Source organism: Hibiscus syriacus, unplaced genomic scaffold (genome assembly GCF_006381635.1).
Source record: "Hibiscus syriacus cultivar Baekdansim isolate YM2019G1 unplaced genomic scaffold, ASM638163v2 tig00000453_pilon, whole genome shotgun sequence".
Lineage (NCBI taxonomy): Eukaryota > Viridiplantae > Streptophyta > Magnoliopsida > Malvales > Malvaceae > Hibiscus > Hibiscus syriacus.
In genome coordinates, this window is record NW_024061788.1 from 203,237 (window position 1) to 210,370 (window position 7,134).

Sequence of the window (7,134 nt, forward strand, 5' to 3'; positions counted from 1 at the left end):
TACATTTAAAACCCCTTAATGTTCTCATTTAAAGCATTATGTGCATGTTCATGCTATTTCATTATGAGTTTTCTTTCTTCTCGGTTTTCATTTAATTTTCCTTGAAAATTTTTCCAGCTTGGTTATTCGCTTCATATATTTATAGGACATTCAGGTAACGTTATGTCACTTGACTTCCATCTAACTAAAGATGATCTCATCTGCTCTTGTGATGGTGATGGTGAAATACGATATTGGAGTATCAACAATGGGAGCTGTGCAAGACGTTTCCTGCTTCTTTGTACATAATGTTATCTCGTTTTAGGCGAAGGCATGCTCCTCTGTAAGCATTGCTAGACTGAAGAATCGAATAGGAGGACCCTTGATGTCCTAGCTGCGAGGTTGTACTTTTATTATTCTCTTTGCTATGAACTCACGGGTAGCCTTGCTGAAATTAGGAGGTAAGCTATACCTTATTCAAATTTGACTTATATCGTATGTTGTCTTTAGTATATATTCTGATGCGTGTTTTCTTTTATGGAAATCTCAGTATGTATGTTTCTAGAATACATGATCAAAATTATTGTGTGATATTCTAGGTCTATTTAGCATATCTTTAATTGACAGTAATCTTCTAGCCCTGCACCGGATTGCAACATTACGCCATGACGAGCTGGGTCAGGTAAATTTTCAAATATTTGAGCAATTATATCTCTGATGTTAGGGTGTTATAATTGTTTTATCATGTAGGAAACGCTTCTTAACCTGTTACTTCGCAATTTCCTTCATTACAATTTATATGACCAAGCTGAGAAACTGAGATCAAAGGCACCCAGATTTGAAGCTCATTCAAACCAACAGGCAAGTCATAATCTTAGTTAACTTTTTGTCTTTGAATAGTAAATAATAAAGTAACCCATGGGCTGAGAATAATTCTCACTTCATTTCATCCAATTGAGCTTCATTTTTATGGTTATTAAATGGTTTCCTGGAGGTTTGGCATGGTTACCTTTATGGATGTAGATTTAGAAACTTACAGTTAGCTTTTGCTCATAAAAGAAAGGTTATCCTCTGCAGTTTTTTCGGTACCTCTTTTACTTGGGAAAGATTAGGACAATCCAATTAGAGTACACAGATGCCAAAGAGTGTCTCCTCCAAGCTGCTAGGAAAGCCCTTGTGGCAACACTTGGTTTTCGGGTTCAATGCAACAAATGGGCCATTATTGTCCGATTACTAATAGGAGAAATCCCCGAGAGGATTATTTTTATGTAGAAAGACATGGAGAAGGCATTGAAGCCCTACTTTGAATTGACAAATGTGAGTAAAAAGTGTTTTTCATTTGAATTGACAAATGTGAGTAAAAAGAGTTTTTCATACTTAAATTTGCTTTTCATTCTACATGTAGAAAACCGAGTCTGATATTGGAAGCATGTCTTTCCTGTAAAGAAAACGGAGAGAATCATGTGTGTATATCTTCATATTATTATTCAAATATTGGATTGCTGTTATTTAAATATGATTTTAGCACAAAAAAAAGGGTTATTCAAATATTATTTTAAATATGTTATTATTCGAATGGATTGCTTATATATAATATGATATATATCGACATATGATTACAATATTTTTGATAACTTAATGTTAATATATTGTATGCAAATGGATTGCTTATATATAATATGATATATATATTTAGTATTATGAGGCATTAAATGTGATTTAGTTTGATTATTTGTCAATCTACAATATATATATATATATATATATATATATATATATATATATATATATATAATTTACTATATACAATCACGAATGTGTATCATCTTTTTAATGACGTGTGCTTCAATGACACGCAATGTAAGTCATAAATGCATGTCATAAATTTATGACACACAAATGTGTGTCATCTTCATTTATGATGGGGGCTTCAACGACTCGCAATGCGCATCATAAATGCGTGTCATAAATGCGCATCATAGATTTATGACACACAATTGCACGTCATCTGATATTTATGTCGGTGGCTTCAATGACGCGAATTTGTGTGTCATCTGCACCCATGGATGACACGCAATGTGCGTCATTAAAGGGGTTTTTTCTAGTAGTAGAACCAAAGCACGAGAAAACTATGGTTTTCTAAGATGTAATTACATTCTCAAAGCCTTATCTGATGCATGTTATGAAGTGAACAATGTTTAAAATGGCTAAAGTATTATGGGTGATATCGAACCATGAATACAAAAATGGAAGATACTAGCACAAAGGTAGTGACCTAGTTATCAAATTCGTAATAATGAAATAGACGAGAGGGAATAAATATTTTATTACCATTATTGATGATAGCAAAAAGTATTGCTATATGTATTTGCTAAAAGAGTAAAACCTAAGTTATAGATAAATTTATTTTCTATAAACAAGAAGCTAAAAACTAACTTAATAAAGATTAAGATGGTAGGAAGCGATTGTGGTGGTGAATATGTTCAACCATTTGGTGAATTTGTTCACAACATGGTATTATTCACGAAGTAACACCACCATATTTTTCTCAATCAAATAGAGTAGCCGAGCAGAAAAATCGGACTCTAAAAGAAATGATGAATGTCTTGTTATGCAGTTTTGGGTTATCACAAAACATGTGGGGGGAAATTGTCCTTTCAGCTAATTACCTTTTTATGATGGTACCCCGGAAGGAAAACATAAGGCACCATACAAATTATGGAAAGGTAGGAAGCCTTCCTATAAACATTTAAAAATATAGGGGTGTCTTACTAAGGTAATAGCCCTATTACCAAATCAAATAAAAATATGTCCTAAAACTGTGAATTGTATTTTAATTGGCGATGCAGAACTTAACAATGCATATTAATTTATTGTGTATGAATAAAAGAATCCTTAGATTCACAAGAACATGATAATGGAATGAAAGAAAGCATAATTATTTGAAAATATTTTCCCTTATAAATCTAAGGAGGTAGATCAAAGTTTAAAACAAACTTTAGAGACTAACAATGAGGATAGTTTAGATGATCAAAAAGAGGCTGAAACTAAACTAGAGACAAGAAGGAGTAAAAAACCAATGGTTGAAAATATTTTGGGACAAGCTAAAGAAATTGAATATGTATACCCATAATGTAATTATATATGTATACAATAAAGTTGAGCTATTCCACCAAAGAAATTGGTTATAGAGGAAACTCAAAAGCCTTGGGTTTATGAATAATTTGCATTCAACCCATGACATTGTTCGGGCACTTGGCAGTTTGGTGTTTGCTCTACTACGATTGTCGAGTCAAAAACTTTGTGATGAGATGAACTCTTCAGCTAGCCTGATAAAGGCGATTATAATATATATATATATATTATATATATATATATATACAATAAAATTGAATTTAGCTAGCCAAACAATGGCAAATTAAATCAAATTTATCTAAATAAAGAGTTTTGGTAAAGATGGACTAAGGGAGTTAAGGAACACCTGTTATAGTCATTTTCACACGAACACTCAGGAATTTCATTTTTAGATCGATATATCTGCACTGCCTTTGTTAGAGGAGTACACGAAGCTTGAACAAATTGAAGATTCCAGAGAATTGAAATAGAAGAATTCTAGAAAGTCTAGTAATTGATTACACTAGTTGTGTCATTTTATCTACATCCACTTAATATGCCAAGCTGAGAAAGAAGGACATGTCGCAAGGTTCACATGGGCATATAAGCAAATGAGGATGTCTCAATGGCTAAAACCTTAGAAAATAAGAAATCCAACATGAAGCCAACCCATCAATTTTGATACTTGTCAAAGAGCTATAACTCTGAAAACATTAAAGAGTTGTTGATTCGTTTGATATTCATTACTCTTGTTTTATGTTTTGTCTCAATTTTGAAACTTACAAAGGGGTAATATTTTTCAAAAAAATTGATTAAACATTTTTCAAAATTATTTTAATTGATATTTTTCAATTTTTTGGAAATAAAAAGAAGAAAAACATTTTCAAACAGGACAATATCAAATGTGAAAAGTCCTTGGAGCAAGTGAGGCCCTTTCTACCTCTATTGGAGAAAAAGAATAAGCGATGCCAGAATAATGAAGGATTCCATAATCCTAAAAGAAAATAATCTGATAGATTAGAAGGATAAAGGGATAGAGATTGTAACACTTTCTTGTGACGTTGTCAGTAACCCATCAAAAAGTAGATGATCGTCTTATCCGGAAGGGGCACATATCCCAGTTCATATAAAAAATGCAAGTCATTTTGTTAGAAGAATTGATCACTTCTTAAGTGTTTGTGGCAATATAAAGAGAAGCCCTCGGCTATGCGACAACACTGTTGTTTAGTGGCACCAGAGTGAGACCAGTCAATGATGACGTTTTGGCACCCAAATAGGGATGAGCCATGAATACTCACTTTGGGGCATGGCCAAACCCACATCATGTTGAGGTAACAAGGTTCAGACTAATAAGACATTAAGAATGAACCTCACAACTTGGAGTGTCAGGGGCAGACCTTGAGTTTAAGTAAAGCTTACCTTTTAGAGAAAATCAGTCGAGCATCATTTAACTGCAGATTCCTGGAAAAACAACTCTGTTAGAACAATTGAGTCAAGGACGAAAAGGGGCATCAAGGTTATATTTTTTACTACAGCAAGAACTCCAAAAATGAAACATCTCTTCTGATACATTAATACATATAAGAGGCAAAGACGATACAAATATATAAGATGATCAGATGGCTCTTAAAAAATGCAAGCTGAAAATTATAAGTTGCTACACTATATCTGATTAAACCTTGGGGAGAAGTGATCAAGTTCTCCACTTTGGATTTAAAGAAAAATTAATCACCGTTTATGCATTCATGAGAACATCATTTGCATAAAAGAAAATGCATTACATTGCATTCGTATTTCACACATAAACACATGTTTGTTACAGATTTTCCAGTGAAAAGAGAAAATTCATGATGTCAAAATCCTGACAAGTGAAATGACCATCAGATGTAGAAAGAAAGAAAATTTTATCGGGTACGGAGAAGTGGATCAAAGTTTTTCTCGAGTCTAACCTCCCCTAAAGAGTAGTGGAGGAGATTCTTTCTTCTTTCAGATTTGATCTTCCTGAAAATTAGTGAAGCAAATCACATCCGATTTAATCTTCATTGAAGAACAAAAAAGTGGATCAAAGTTTTTTTAGAGTCTGACCTCCCCTAAAGAGTAGCAGAGCAGATTCTTTCTTCTTTCATATTTTATCTTCTTTAATAGCAGCAAAGCAAATCAAAATCTATTAATTCTTCCCTGAAGAGAAGAGAAAGTGGATCAAGATTTCCTTGAGTCTAACCTCCCCTAAAGAGTAGCGGAGCAGATTCTTTTTCCTTCATATATGATCTTCTTGAAGAGAAGCGAAGTAAATCACATTTGATTCAATCTTCCCTGAAAAGAAGAGAAGTGGATCAAAGATTCCTTGAGTCTGGCCTCCCCTAAAGAGTAGCGGAGCATATTCTTCTTCTTTCGAATTTGGTCTTCCTGAAGAGCAACGAAGCAAATCACATTATGATTCAATCTTCCCTGAAAAGCAGAGAAGTGGATCAAAGTTTCCTTGAGTCTGACCTCCCCTAAATAGTAGCGGAATAGATTGTACTTCTTTCAGATTTGGTATTCCTGAAGAGCAGTGAAGTAAATCACAGTCTGATTCAATCTTCCCTGAAGAGCAGCGAAGTGAATCAAAATTTTCTCGAGTCTAACCTCCCCTAAAGAGCAGTGGAGCAGATTCTTCTTCTTTCAGATTTATTCTTCCCAAAAAAAGACGGAGCATATCAAGTTTGACCTGCCCTGAAGATGTAGTGGAGTGGATTAACCCTTTTAATTCCTCATAACCAGAAAAATATGACCATCCTATGATCTTTGCTCTATTCTCGTTGCACGATAATGAGCAAAGAGGGGCATTTGTCGATGCTCGTCTTGTCTGGGGTTTCATTCGAGTTTTGTTTGGGTTTATAATATATTATGATTAATTATATTATATTTATGGGTGTGGCCATATATATTATCATTTTGGGAATATGTAACTATTATATATATATATATATATATATATATATATATATATATATATATATATATATATATATATATATAAAATATGTAATAAGTAATTAAATAAGAGAATATATATATGTATAACATTAATTTAAAATCCACTAAAGTTTATTATTTTTCATGTTACAGACCTAAAGTAGTTACAAACAACCCAAACTGAGCCCAATATTACACAGACCCCAATTAGTGGCTCAATAGTGTGCAATCCATATATGAAAATGCTATACCCATTAGGGTTTCTGTTGACAGTATCCATCACCACGCAATGGGAGCCGTCGAATTTGGGCATCTCATCCAACGACCCAGATGTAGTAAAACTTAGGGTTTTACCCTAAGAAAGTTATTACCACCACTAGATCACCATAACCGAAGATATAAATCGTACGTGTGCCACCCAAACAATCACATGAGTCTCTGTTGGCTAGTTGTCTCACCTGCTCAACGGCCTCGCTTGTACCTACAACAAAATAACCAAGATAAAGGGAGAGAGGATTTCCTTGGCCACGCAATGATGCCAGTAAGGCATGCAAGAAAAACATAAAGGAAATGAACAAATACGGGGGGATTTGAATAACATAAGTAAGGTACCAACAACAACCAGAGGGGGAGCGATCAGGATCCAAAAAATGAGAGAAAACCATTAACATCAAAACCAGAAAAGAAAACCCAAGGCAGAAGAAAACTATTAGCAACAAAAAAGAAAAGAAAAAAAGGGTTTTTTGTTTTATGAGTGTGCAACCAATCACAAAGGGGTAAAAAATAAAAAGGGTTTATATTTCTCATCCAAAGAGTTTTGTCACCAGTTCCGAGCGCCCAGACTCAGTTGAGCTGTCAAGGGTAAGCCATCGAGTCCTCTAGCGTTTATTGTTTAGTCTCAATTTGTTTTTAACGGGGAGGGGTATTTTCTGTAAGGCTTAAATCTAAGATGGGGTTTTGGGTTTTTAGGTTTTAATCTAGATTTCCCAAGTCCTCGTTTGTGCTGGAGAATGGAGGAGATGATGATGTCTAGGTTTTTATTTTGTTGGGGTTCGAAGGGGAAGGGGATTGTTTTTTGAAAGGCTT

The 7,134-nt window shown here is 34.0% G+C and overlaps 1 pseudogene; it reads left to right on the forward strand.

The window, feature by feature from the left end:
• Positions 1 to 304: 304 nt before the first annotated feature.
• LOC120205924 lies at positions 305 to 1,423 on the forward strand (annotated as a pseudogene).
• Positions 1,424 to 7,134: the final 5,711 nt, after the last annotated feature.